The sequence below is a fragment of the Acomys minous genome (assembly GCF_964271855.1).
Source record: "Acomys minous genome assembly, chromosome: 12".
In the NCBI taxonomy this organism is placed as follows: domain Eukaryota; kingdom Metazoa; phylum Chordata; class Mammalia; order Rodentia; family Muridae; genus Acomys; species Acomys minous.
Genome location: NC_140493.1, coordinates 65,754,628 through 65,766,508, shown reverse-complemented (window position 1 = coordinate 65,766,508; position 11,881 = coordinate 65,754,628). Strand labels below are relative to the sequence as shown.

Below are 11,881 nucleotides of genomic sequence, written 5' to 3'. Positions count from 1 at the left end.
ATTTGGATGGATGTGTATGTGAACACTGGGGGGGGAGGGGAACAGAAACAAAGCTGGGCGTGGTGGTGCAGGCCTTTAATCCCAGCATTCAGGAAGCAGAAGCAGGCAGATCTTTATAAGTTTGAGGTGGGCCTGGTCTACAGAGTGAGTCCAGGACAGGACAGCCAAGGCTACACAGAGAAACCCTGTTTGGGAAAAAAAAAGACACACACACACACACACACACACACACACACACACACACACACACACACACACACACAGAGACTTACAGGCCAGACCAATGCCTATTCCTTTCAAAGGAAAAAAAGCAAAAGTTGAAGGTTACCCTTTGACCTTGTGTCAGAAAGGGTGGGTGAGGCTGCTGCTTGACTGCTTATCTCTTAATTATCTTCCAGTTACACCCTACTTCTCCTTGGAGGTGGAGGTCGAGCAGCCTTCATGGCTGGCTGATGTGAAAGTCGGGCATTTTTAGGTTTCACAGGAAAACTCTCATTTGTTTGCTGTTTGTTTGGTTTTTCACAGACAGGGTCAGTCTCTTTATGTAGCCTTTATTGTCTCTGAATTCACTATTTAGGCCAGACTAGCCACCTGAATTCACAGTCTATCTGTCTCCCTCTGACTCGCAATGGACATTCATAAGGCCCTATGGATATCTCACCTTCTTTACACCCTGAACTCCAGACAGACACCCGTTATTTTACACAGGATTCTCTCTCTCTCTCTCTCTCTCTCTCTCTCTCTCTCTCTCTCTCTCTCTCTTATTCCCCCTTCATGCTCCCCCCACCCCACCCCCGTGTGTGTGTGTGTGTGTGTGTGTGTGTGTGTGTGTGTGTGAAGGCTACACAAAGAAACTAGCTCTCAAAGAAGCCAAAACTAACTAAATAAGTCTGCCTGAGACACAGGAAAAGTTCCAGACCAGTCAATTCTATTTGTGTTTTCTGTTGTAATTACTGAAAATAAAATAATCAGTTTCTCAATTCATGGCTACTCTGCCTTAGGGTCTCTCTAACCATATGTCTCTTTCTTTATCTTTTTGCCTGTTTGTAAGCCTACGTTTTATTGCTTATACTTTATTAATGATTCAGTAAATTTTATGTGCATTTTTGGGTTGTTATTTTATTTGTCCTGTTTTTTCCCATCCATGTCATTATTTTTATCTAAAAGCGAGCGCCACAGCATCTGGATGATAGTGCATTTTTCTGATAAGTTATACTCCTTTCTGTGTGACAGCACCTCAGCATTTAAACCAAAGAGAGCATTAAGAAACATAAAATGGCGGCGCACGCCTTTACTCCCGGCGCTTGGGAGGCAGAGGCCGGTGGATCTCCGTGAGTTCCAGGACAGCCAGAGCTGTTGCACAGAGAAACCCTGTCTCGAAAAACCACAAACATAAAAAATAAAAATAACAAAAATAAAAATGCGTCAGGGTTGAAGAGCACTGGCTGCTCTTGGGAAGGTATAGCCTTCAGTTCCCAGCAGCCACGTGGTGGCTCACAACCATTTATGAGGAGACCTGGCGCCCTCTCCTGGCCCGCAGGTGGAGATGCAGGCAGAACACTGCACACTTAATGCAGAACTCAAAGAGAACAGAAAGAGAGAAAAACAAAATGAAACGACCCAGCTGAGGGGGAGGTCTGGTGTTGCTCCTGTGGTCTCATTTTTATGACAGAGAGATAGGACTCAGTGGAAATGTGGTGTGTTCCGTGGGTAGATGGGCACCTGTAGGATGTAAACTAGGTAATGGTTGGTTAAAGTTTAGATGTCAGATTCTTTTTTTTTCTTTTTCTTTTTTGGCTTTTCGAGACAGGGTCTCTCTGTGTTAGCCTTGGATGTCCTGGGACTCACTTTGTAGACCAGTCTGGCTGGCCCTGAAATTTTACAGCGATCCACGTGCTTCTCCCTCCCGAGTGCTGGGATTAAACGCGTGCACCACCATACCATAGCCGGCAGATGTGTCTGGGATTCTTTTAAGATTTTTTTATGTTTGTTTGTTTGTATTTTTTTGTTTTTCGAGACAGGGTTTCTCTGTGTAGCCTTGGCCATCCTGGACTCACTTTGTAGACCAGGCTGGCCCGTGAACTCATAGCACTCCTTTCTTTCCTCTTCCAGAAATGGACTGCTTCCTGATTTCAGCTTAAGACAGTCACACTTCTAGGTCATGGTAGAGGGGACTAGGAAGGACTCCAACCCATTTCACATAAATAGTACCCTGAACGAAAAGAATAGGCATCGGCTGTTCTGTCTTTTGGTCTCATTGCTCTTTTGTTTATGATTGAGCCTGTATGTTAACCCACACATTTCTTTCCCCTGTAAATCATATTCCAAAACAAATGACTGCTTGTAGTGGTCTTTTGTTGTTGTTGTTGTTATTTATTTTTTGGTTGCTTGGTTATTTACTTTATTTTTTCTTCTTCTCTTTTTTATTGAAAGGGTGGGTATACTTTCTAGATCAGGAGAGAGAGCCTCCTCACACAATTCTCTCTCTCTCTCTCTCTCTCTCTCTCTCTCTCTCTCTCTCTATTTATCTATCTCTTTCCACCCCCCTACCCCCGTCTCGTGCTGGGTAAAGAATCACATTGATTTTCTGGGCTGGTTATAGAGTCACTGCTGCATTGCTAATAAACAGATTCAGTACTGACTGATGACTAATAAACATTAGAAGGTAGCTGGCACTACCTAGACCAGGCTGCCTGACTCTGCTGTGATCAAATGAGGGAACTATGAGGATTGGTATCCATTTGTCTGTCTGTGTGTCTATTATCTATCTATCTATCTATCTATCTATCTATCTATCTATCTATGTGTGTATGTATGTATGTCTCTAACATCTATGTATTTATGTATTAGTATAGTACGAAGAATACACTAAATAAAGGACTAGTTTATCCTTTTTGAATAGTTGAGTAAAGAATTAAATATTTAGCCAGGCATGGTGGTACACGCCTTTAATCCTATCTATCTATCTATCTATCTATCTATCTATCTATCTATCATCGATGTATTTACTTACTTACTTATGTACTTACACAGTGTTTAAATTATTTTGGAGACAGAGTCTCTCTATGTATTCCTGTCTGTCTTGAAAATCGCTGTGTATACTGACCTAGTTTGGAACTAGAACTTTTCTTGGGTTAAAGAAATTGTAGTTTTTTGTTTGTTTGCTTGTTTGCTTGCTTGCTTGCTTGCTTGCTTGCTTGTTTCCAGACAAGGTTTCTCATGTAGCCTTACCTGTCCTGGACCTGCAAGTGCAAGTGATTCTCTCGCCTCTGTCTCCCAAGTGCTGGGATTAAAGGCAAAGGAAAACAAAACCAAAAACAAAGCCAGGCATGGCATAGTGGTGCACGCCTTTAATCCCAGCCCTAGGGAGGCAGAGGCAGGCAGATCGCTGTGAGTTTAAGGCCAGCCTGGTCTACAAAGGGAGCCTAGGACTGGACGGCCAACGCTACACAAAGAAAAGGGTTTCTCTGTGGGAGGGTGTGGGGGGAGGTGGTAGTGGGAGACAGAAACAAAACAAAACAAAACACCAAAACTTGGCTGTCACACCCGCCAGGTGGAGAGGGAGAGCACCGCCCAACTCCTCCATGTCCAGGGCCATTGCTGGAGGGGCAGGGCCAATATTGCCCTTGTGATGGTATCATCCAGCGAGCACCACAGCGCCCGGATGATGGTGTGTTGTTCTCATAAATTACACTCTTTTCGGTGTGACAGCACCTCAGCCTTTAAACCAAAGAGAGCATTACGCAAAATGAAATGGAGCCGGGCGGTGGTGGCGCATGCATGCCTGTTGTCTCAGAACTTGGGAGGCAGAGGCAGGCGTGAGCTCCAGGGCAGTCAGAGCTGTTACACAGAGAAACCCTGTCTCGAAAAATCACAAAAAGAAATAAAAAGAAACGAAATAAAAGTAAAAAATGCCTCAAGAGGGATTAAAAGCACTGGCTGCTCTTCCAAAGGTCCTGAGAGGCAAGCAGAACACTCCACTCTTAATCCAGAAATCAATCTGAAACAGAAAGAGAGAAAAACAAAATGAAAGGCCCCAGCAGAGAGGGAGGTCTGGTGTGGCTCCTGTGGTCTCATTGTTAAGAGAGCAAGATAGGGCTCAATGGAAATCTGGCGTGTTCCATGGGTAGATGGGGACCTCGAGGATCTAAACTAGAAATGGTTTGTTAAAGTGTACATATGTGATTCTTCTAAGACTTATATACACCCTAGCATGCATGCGAATACACACACATCGTTAAAGATAAATAACAAAACAACCGATTCTGTCTTTGTAACTGCACTCATTGGAGCTTTTCTTGTTTCATCGTGTGTGTGTGTGTGTGTGTGTGTGTGTGTGTGTGTGTGTGTGTGTGTATGAGCGCGCACGAGCGGGGAAGCACAAGCGTGCACGGGTGTTAAAAATTAATCCTCAGCTGAGTGATCAGTCACAGTCTCTAGCTATGATCACCGCCACTGACGTGCTGAGATTGGTTTTTGACCCCCTTCTTCCTTCTTTCCTTCCTACCTATCTCACTCCCAGCACCCATTTCTTTCCTCTTCTAGAAATGTACTGCTTCCTGATGTCACCTTAAGTCAGTCACTTCTAGGTTTCTAGGTCATGCTAGAGGGGACTAGGAAGGACCCCAAACCATTTGACATAAATAGTACCCTGAACGATAAGAACAGGCATCGGCTGCTCTGTCTTTTGGTCTCGTTGCTCTCCTGTTCATGTTTGAGCCTGTATGTGAACCCACACATTTCTTTCCCCTGTAAGTTATATTCCAAAACAAATGACTGCTTGTAGTTGTCCTTTTTTGTGGTTGTTATTATTTGTTTTTTCTTCTCTTTTTTATTGAAAGGGTGGGTATACTTTCTAGATCAGGAGAGAGAGCCTCCTCACACAATTCTCTCTCTCTCTCTCTCTCTCTCTCTCTCTCTCTCTCTCTCCCTCTCCCCCCCCCCTTGTTGGGTATAGAATCACATTGATTTTCTAGGCTGGTTATAGTGTCACTGCTGCATTGCTAATAAATAGATTCAGTACTGACTGATGACTAATAAACTTTAGAAGGTAGCTGGCACTACCTAGAACAGGCTGCCTGACTCTGCTGTGATCAAATGAGGTAACTATGAAGATTGGTCTCCATTTGTCTGTCTGTGTGTCCTCTATCTATCTATCTATCTATCTATCTATCTATCTGTGTATGTATGTATGTGTCTAACATCTATGTGTTTATGTATTAGTATAGTACGGAGAATACACTAAATGAAGGACTAGTTTATCCTTTTTAAATAGGCAGATGTGTCTGGGATTCTTTTAAGATTTTTTTATGTTTGTTTGTTTGTTTGTTTGTTTGTTTTTTGTTTTTTGAGACAGGGTTTCTCTGTGTAGCCTTGGCCATCCTGGACACAATTGGTAGACCAGGCCGGCCCTTGAACTCATAGCACCCCTTTCTTTCCTCTTCCAGAAATGGACTGCTTCCTGATTTCAGCTTAAGACAGTCACACTTCTAGGTCATGGTAGAGGGGACTAGGAAGGACTCCAACCCATTTCACATAAATAGTACCCTGAACGAAAAGAACAGGCATCGGCTGCTCTGCCTTTTGGTCTCTCCAGTCTCTTGTGTATGTTTGGGCTTGTATGCGAACCTACACATTTCTTTCTACCATAAATTATATTCCAAAACAAATGTGTGTTAGTAGTATTGTTTTTTTTACACTTTTAATTTAAAGGGTACTTTCTAGGTCAGGGGTGAGAGGCTCCTCACAACCCCCCTCCCGCCCCACGCGCGCCTGCAAGTGCGCCCCCCCCTCGCCCCTCGCCCCTGGCCCACCGCGCCCCCGGCCCTCCGCTCCGACCCCCAGCCCCCTACCCCGTGTGAATTGGATTTAAGTCCCTGCCATCTAGAGGGATGGTAAACACAGAGAACAGAGAAGATCACTTCGGAAGATTTTTTTTCCCCCTGTGTGGCAGTGCCTCAGAATTCAAATGAAAGAGAGCATGAAGACAAAGCTAATGGGACTAGAGAGATGGATCGGTGGTGAGGAGCACTGTCGGCTCTTCCAAAGGACCTGGGTTGGATTCCCAACACCCACACGGCAGCTCACAATCGTCTGTAATGCCACTACCAAGGGATCTGACACATTCATACTGACTGATGCACAGAAAAAAATTAAAATAAGGCCGGGCGGTGGTGGAGCATGCCAATAATCCCAGCACTCAGGAGGCAGAGGCAGTCGGATTACCGTAAATTTTAGGACAGCCTGGTCTACAAAAGCAAGTAAGTCCAGGACAGTCAAGGCTACACAGAGAAACCCTAACTGGAAAAACGAATCCCTTGCCCCCTCCAAAAAAAAAAAAAAAAAGAAATAGAAAAAAAATAATAAAATGAAGTAAAGGCAAATAAAATGAAAGGAACCATCTTAGAGGTCTGGTGTAGCTCCTCGGTCTAAATTTTTTTGTTTCTTTTGGTTTGGTTTTGGTTTTGGTTCCTGAAGACAGCGTTTCTTTATGGAACCTTGGCTGTCCTGGACCCACTGTTTAGATGAGGCTGGCCTCAAACTCACAACAATCCACCTGTCTCTGCCTCCCGAGTGCTGGGATTAAAGAAAGGCGTGTACCACCACCGCCTGGCTACTGAAAGATTCTGAACTAGTTTTTTCCCCCTGTCATTATGGTTAATTTAAAAGTTTATTTTCAATTAAAAATATTTATTCATTATTATGTGTACAGTGCTTCATCTGCCTGTGTGTATGCCTGCACGCCAGAGGAGGACGTTAGATCAAATTATAGATGGCTGTGAGCCACTGTGTGCTCACTTGGAACGCATCTCAGCACTTCTGGAGGGGCAGTCAGTGCTCTTAACCTCTGAGCCACCTCTCCATCCAGCTCTTAATTTTTGTTCTTTGTTTTTGTTTTCAGAGAGTTAATTAAGCCCTTAACCATTTCTTGTTTAGATCCTCCAGGTCCCCATCTACCCATGGAACACGCCAGCTGTCACGCAGAAAAGAGTGTAATTTATGAGAACAACACACCGTCATCTGGGCGCTGTGGTGCTCGCTGGATGATACCATCACAAGGGCAATATTGGCCCAATCCCTCCAGTACTGGCACCCGCCAAGGTGGGCGGGGCTCTCCCTCTCCACTGGTCTGGTGTGGCAGCCAAGTTTTGGTGTTTTGTTTTGTTCTGTTTTGTTTCTGTCTCCCAATACCACCACCCCCACAACCTCCACCCCGAGACACGGTTTCTCTGTGTAGCGTTGGCTGTCCTTTGTAGACCAGGCTGGCCTTAACTCACAGCGATCCGCCTGCCTCTGCCTCCCGAGTCCTGGGGTTAAAGGCATGTGCCACCATGCCCGGCTACATGTCTGAGTTTTATTCCTTTGCTTATTTGTTTGTTCCTTTTTTGTTGTTGTTGCTTTTTGTTTTCTTTTTTCTTGGTTTTCCGACACAAGGTTTCTCTGTATCCTTTGATCTCCTGGACTTGCTTTAGAGACAAGTGTGTGCCACCACGCCGGAATCTCTAAATTCTTTCCAAGGGTGGTGGTCAAATCATGAATGTGCTCAACAGCCACACCTGAAAAAGATCAAGCACTCACTATTTCTTGTTGTTCGTGCCAATGATACTGCCCCCTTCGAGTTTTCGTACAAGTCATAGATCAAGAGGGGGTGTGAAGACCACAAGGGCAACAAGCAGAGCAAGGAATGCTGCAAAACAGCAGAAATAAACTCCTCAGGACAGGCATCCCTCCAGGCTCTGCAGATCAGAGACACACCCTTTGTTGCTGTGCTAGCTAGTGGGGTGGGGCTGCAGGGGCCTCAACCAAGAGACAATTCTCCTCTCCTCCCCCTCCCCCTCCCCTGCCCCACACAGGGTTTCTCTGTGTAAAATCCTTGGCAGACCTCAAATTCACAGAGAGCCCACCCCCCACCCCCGACAATAAAAACCTATTCACCCACCTGCCTCTGCCTCCCAGAGTGCTGGGATTATAGGCATGCACAGCTGTAAGGGACAATTCTTTTTTTTTGAGAGAGAGGGTCTCTCTGTGTAGCCTTGGCTGATTTTTTTCTTTGTTTGATTGTTTGTTTTTATTGTGAGCCGAGTGATCTCACAGATAAAAGTTTTGCAAAGTAGGGAAATTCAGGGCAGTATTGGCAGAGTCAAGCAGAACTCTAAGGCCAACCTGATCTACAAAGTGGGGTTGGGGTGGGCGATTCAATTACTGTTTGAAAGGACAATATTGCAATAAAGAAATGGCCGGGCAGTGGTGGGGCACGCCTTTAATCCCAGCACTGGGGAAGCAGAGGCAGGCAGATCACTGTGAGTCGAGGCCAGATTGGTCTACAAAGCGAGTCCAGGGCAGTCAAGGCTACACAGAGAGACCCTGTCTCCAAAAAAATAAAATCCAAAATCCAAAAATAAAACAAAGAAACAAACAAATAAATAAATAAATGGGAAAAAATGGAACCAAAAGCCAGGAAAAGGAAAGTATTTTCTCTGTACGTAAGCAATTCTAAGTTGTTGTTTTTTTGTGTTTTTTTTTTTTTGGTTGTTGTTGTTTTCCTTTTCTTGGGGTGGGGACGAGTTCTAAAACATTCCCTCTGAAAGCAAACTGAACTCATGCACCAGGAGAATCATGTCTCCAGCAGTTAAGAGTACTGGGTGTTCTGACACACTCTTCGTGAGTACCAGACAGATGCACGCACAGCCAGACAAGCCGAGAAACAAATAAATACATGGAAACTAATTCTTTATCGATTTATTCACTTTATTTTATTTTGTCAGGGTTACTGAATGAGGGCTGGGAGGTAGGGGGAGTACCACCTGTGGGTCAGGAGGGGAGGGTCATCTTCTCATGCTGTGAGGATGAAGCTTCATCTGTCGGTCCAGATGGGCTGGCTTTTTTCTCCAAGAAGAATCTTCCTTCTGGCCTCTCCCTCCTACATGGAGGCAAGAAAGCAAGCAGAGAAAACGGCTGTCAAGATGGGACCCATAACGCAAGTGTCCATTCCACAAATGCTGACAGGAAGGAGAGAGAAAGAGAGAGAGAGAGAGAGAGAGAGAGAGAGAGAGAGAGAGAGAGGTGGAAGAGGGGGGAGAGACCTGAATCTAACACACAAAGTTTTAGGTAACACAATTCTTCCCAATGTCTCCTCCCTGTTTCTCTTCCCCACCTCCAGCAAATGACATCACCTCCCCCCCATACACACACACACACACACACACACACACACACACACACACACACACAGAGAGAAAGGGGGGGAGTGCGCATCTGTGATCAGACCTGGAACAAAACAGAAAACTATGGTAGTCTGCTATTTCTGGAGCAAACACTGGACCTCTCTTCAAGGCGATCTGGTGTCTTCTTCTGGCCTGCAGATAAACATAGAGAAATGAATGAATGAATGAATGAATAAATAAATATAAATAAATAAAATAGCTCCTAGAGGAGGAAGAGAAAGATTATGGTGCCCTCTTCTGGCCTGCAGGTGTATGTATCTGTAGATAGATAGACAGATAAATAAAAAGATAAATAGGAAGAAAGAAAGAAAGATAGATAGATAGATAGGTAGATCTTCACAGACTGAGTAATTAACCACATATTTATTAATAAATGGCTCCAGGAGGAGGAGGAAGAGGAAGAGGAGGAGGAGGAGAAAGAGAAAGATATCTGGTGCCCTCTTCTGGCCTGCCCGTATATATATCTGCAGATAGACAAGCATAGGATAGATAGATAGATAGATAGATAGATAGATAGATAGATAGCTTGAGAAATAGATAAATAAGTAGATAGACAGATAAATAAATAAACTTCCGCGGTTAGGCAAAAGGCACAACTGGTCAACCTCCATAGTTTTGGGTTAGGACGCGCATCAGTTGAAAGGGACAACTGGTCGACCTCAGTTGTGTGTATGTATGTATATATATATATATATGTATATATATATATATATATATATATAGTATTATTTAAAAAAAAAAAAAAAAAAGAGTCCAGAAGGGACATCTGGTCGACCTGAGGTGTCCCAAATGAGAGCGTGCGACTCCCCTTGTGGGAGTCTACCCCAGTGGTCTACCCAGTCTACTGGTCTACCCGGTCTCTGGGGAGAAGGGCGGGGCGATCCCCAACCTCCGGGCGGGTCGGGGCGCGAGCGAGGCAAAACGGGAAAAGCCTACCCCGCGCCCCCCCCCCCAGCGGTCACACCGTCGCCTCACACCCCGGCTTGGCCAGGGCCGGAGCAGGGGCGGGCGGGAAAAGGCGGCGGCGGCGACGCGTCCGGGGGGTGGTGCTTATCTCCCGGAGGAGCGGAGGGGGGAAAACGGGAACCCGTCGTTCGGGAGACGGGGGAGCGAGAGAGCGAATGAACAGCGGACAGGCCGCCAAGACAAACCCTTGTGTCCAGGGCTGACTTTCAATAGATCGCAGCGAGGGAGCTGCTCTGCTACATACGAAACCCCGACCCAGAAGCAGGTCGTCTATGAATGGTTTAGCGCCAGGTTCCACACAAACGTGCGCTGACGTGACGGGCGAGAGGGCTGCCCCCTTTCCGGCCGCGCCCCGTTTCCTGGGACGAATGGCTCTCCGCACCGGACCCCGGTCCCGACGTGCGGCTGGAAGCCCGCCGGCCGGACGGCAGCGACGACCCCGGGAGAGGGCGCACACATGACGGCGACGACGACGATGACGACGGACTGCCTGCGGGGACGGACGGGGACCCGGCTATCCGCAGCCAACTGAGGCTCCTTCGGCGCTGTCGTATCGTTCCGCCTGGGCAGGATTCTGACTTAGAGGCGTTCAGTCATAATCCCACAGATGGTAGCTTCGCCCCATTGGCTCCTCAGCCAAGCACATACACCAAATGTCTGAACCTGCGGTTCCTCTCGTACTGAGCAGGATTACCATGGCAACAACACATCATCAGTAGGGTAAAACTAACCGGTGCCAGTACTGGAGGGGCGGGGCCAATATTGCCCTTGTGATGGTATCATCCAGCAAGCACCACAGCGCCGGATGATGGTGTGTTGTTCTCATAAATTACACTCTTTTCTGTGTGACAGAGCCTCAGCATTTAAACCAAAGAGAGCATTACGCAAAATGAAATGGAGCCGGGCAGTGTTGGAGCATGCATGCCTGTTGTCTGAGAACATGGGAGGCAGAGGCAGGCGAGAGCCCCAGGGCAGTCAGAGCTCTTACACAGAGAAACCCTGTCTCGAAAAATCACAAAAAGAAATAAAATAAAACGAAATAAAAGTAACAAATGCCTCAGGAGGGGTTAAAAGCACTGGCTGCTCTTCCAAAGGTCCTGAGAGGCAAGCAGAACACTCCACACTTAATCCAGAAATCAATCTGAAACAGAAAGAGAGAAAAACAAAATGAAAGGCCCCAGCTGAGAGGGAGGTCTGGTGTTGCTCCTGTGGTCTCATTTTTAAGAGAGCGAGATAGGGCTCAATGGAAATCTGGCGTGTTCTATGGGTAGATGGGGACCTTGAAGATCTAAACTAGAAATGGTTTGTTCAATTCTACATATGTGATTCTTCTAAGACTTATATACACCCCAGCGTGCATGCGAACACACACACATCTTTAAAGATAAATAACAAAACAACAGATTCTGTCTTTGTAACTGCACTCATTGGAGCTTTTCTTGTTTCATCGAGTGTGTGTATGTGTGTTTGTTTGTGTGTATATGTGTGCGCGCAAGCGTGCACGCCCGCGTGCACAGGTGTTAAAAATTAATCCTCAGCTGAGTGATCAGTCACAGTCTCTAGCTATGACCACCGCCTCTGATGTGCTGAGATTGGTTTTTGACTCCATTCTTCCTTCTTTCCTTCCTACCTATCTCACTCCCAGCACCCTTTCTTTCCTCTTCTAGAAATGGACTGCTTCCTGATGTCAT

General features: G+C 45.9%; 2 long non-coding RNA genes across 2 annotated transcripts; both read right to left on the bottom strand.

Annotated features, from left to right (window-relative positions):
- Positions 1–8,727: 8,727 nt before the first annotated feature.
- LOC311578350 lies at positions 8,728–9,369 on the bottom strand. Its single transcript, XR_014772854.1, has 2 exons — positions 9,268–9,369; positions 8,728–8,920 (listed from the first exon to the last, which is right to left on the bottom strand). It is a non-coding gene; the product is annotated as an uncharacterized lncRNA (long non-coding RNA).
- A 1,020-nt stretch (positions 9,370–10,389) lies between these two features.
- LOC311580092 lies at positions 10,390–10,940 on the bottom strand. Its single transcript, XR_014773351.1, has 2 exons — positions 10,701–10,940; positions 10,390–10,595 (listed from the first exon to the last, which is right to left on the bottom strand). It is a non-coding gene; the product is annotated as an uncharacterized lncRNA (long non-coding RNA).
- Between the last annotated feature and the right edge of the window lie 941 nt (positions 10,941–11,881).